This window comes from Pteropus alecto, unplaced genomic scaffold, assembly GCF_000325575.1.
Source record: "Pteropus alecto unplaced genomic scaffold, ASM32557v1 scaffold45, whole genome shotgun sequence".
NCBI classification, from domain to species: Eukaryota; Metazoa; Chordata; class Mammalia; order Chiroptera; family Pteropodidae; genus Pteropus; species Pteropus alecto.
In genome coordinates, this window is record NW_006442491.1 from 26,000,098 (window position 1) to 26,002,504 (window position 2,407).

The window sequence follows — 2,407 nt, forward strand, 5'->3', positions numbered from 1 at the left end:
GGGAGTCACTTTAGAGTCTGTCTGCCACTGAAGGCTTCCCTGAGAAAGTAACAGTGGAGCTGGGACCTAAAAAGTGAGTTGAACGATATGGGCCAGACAGTACACGTAACATTGACAAAGAATCTAGTATAATGACTAGAAATATTGTGTCATTCTCTTGCTCAACAGCCATCAGTGGTTCCTCAATGCCCATAGTTTTGCCCCGTATCCAGACCACATAGGCTATCTCGTTGTGCTCACTTTCTCTCTCCAGTATCCATGCCTTCATTCACCACTTCCACCCACTTAGACTGCCCCTGCCTCTCCTATATATACTCCATCTACATATAATTCAAGGCTTAATTATAACAATATTTTTGAACATCTATTTAAGCGGAGGGCACCATGCTAGACCCTCCTTGAATTACAAAGCATGAGATATGGTCCTGGATGCCGGATGGAAGGTGGGGAGCACGAAGTAAAAAGAGGAAGGAGGTCCCCTTGCTGAAGGTCAAGTTCATGGAGCAGTTGATAAATGCTGCAGGGATTTTAGACACACAGAAAGCTCCACTTCATACAATGATCTTTTAGTATTCTTACCTAGGCTAGAAATCACCAGCAGGTTCCAAAGGGGTTGGGTCAAACTGATGTTTTTCTGGGAAGGACAATTGAAGCCTGGAACTGCCTAGCTACAGCCCACACTGCCAGGCAACCTGGCCAAGCCAGCTCAGCCCTTGGCTGGCATCAAAGGCTTGGTTGGCAGGAATAGGGGATAGCAACGGAAATCTCCTGCCCTCTAGCCTAGGGATCCCTGACCACATCCAGGGCTAGTCCCTGAAAGGTTGGGAGAAGGAACCCCAGTAGCTGCGCGGCCTTAGCCACATCAACAGAGAAAAGGAACATGCAAAGAAAAGCAACCCTCTTGGGCCTGTGGCCCTGAGCCTGGTTTTCTCCGGCGCGAGGTGAAGGGCGGGCCGGCAGGGCGGGGCCGGCGGCGGTGTGGGGGCGGGGCCTGTGCTGCTTCCCCAGCCTCACCTCTTAGCCCCAGAATATATTATTAACCTTGGACCCGCCTCTCCAGCTTGGGCCCGCGCACCTGCCCATTGCTACGACAGGGGGCTGAATCTCTGCAGATGCCTTGGAGGGCAGAAGTTGCCTGGATCTAAGGGTGGAGAAAGTCCTGGCAACCCCTGGATCTCTCCTTGCCACACACACCTCTACTCTCTTCCTAATCCCTGCTCCACTTGGAAGCCAGAGGGCTTTTTCTCAAAACCCATTAAAGCTTCTTCCTTTGCTCTGAGGGAAGAGGACCCAGACACAATCCAATTCTTCCCCTATCCCCCACTCACCTTGCCTCACCTTCTGTCCTTAGGGGTGAGCTACCCCCAAGGATCTTTGTACAAACTAGTCCTTACACCTGGAACACTATTCCCACCCTTCGTCATCTAACAAATTCCAAGTTATTTTTCAGGCTTAGATATCCACTCGGGAATGCTTTCCTTGACCCCCTCCGTCCCGCTATGGGCCCTAAGGGCGTGGTCCTCGTCATCTTACATCAAGGTTGCCTGACTGCCTGTCTGTTCTCTTTCTTTCTCCCCTTCTCCTTCCCCCAAGGCTGTGCTGTTGCTGCAGCATCTTCAGGGCCTGGCCCAGGCTTGGTGCTTGGTCCTCTATTCTTCTGCCTGGATGGGAGACTCCTGCAGTCACTTCATCTCTTCCAGCAACAGGTCTCAAACTAGAGCATGCATCAGAATCACCTGGTTGGGGGAGGTTATAAAATACAGATGGCTGGGCCCCACCCGCAGAGTTTGATTCAATAGGTCTGGAGTAGGGCCTGAGAGTTTGCATTTCTAACAAGTTCCCAGGTGCTGCTGCTGCTAGTCCAGGGACCAACTTTAAGAATCACCGTCTTAGAGCATCAGCGTCTTCATTGGTAAGGAAAGATAACTGTTGTTCCTACTGTACCAGGTTTTGTGAGAATCCAGTCAGCCAATGCAAATAAAGAAGTCAGCATCCTGCCTGCACCCTGTAGGTGCCCAATAAGTGTTTGCAATTGCTACTGGGATTGGGCAGGAGACATGCTAAGCAGTAAAAACATGAGCAGAAGCAGAGACGGGAAAGGGCCCAAGCAAGGCAGCTGGGCTGACAAGCCAAGGCCCAGCACAGCAGCCAGGGAGTCCAAACTGTGCTATGGAAGCAGCTGGGAGCCACACACAGTTCTGGAGCAGGGCAGTGACAGGTGGAAGCTGAATGTGGCAACATTGGGTGGGAGGCCGTTGCCGACAGCAAATCCCACGTGCTGGGTTCTCCTTGGCTGTTTGGCCAGGCACCGGGTTGCCAGATTTAGCAAATAAAAATAAAAGATATCTAGCTAAATTGAAATTTCGGACAAACAACAAATAATTTTTTAGTATAAGTGTCTCTCAAA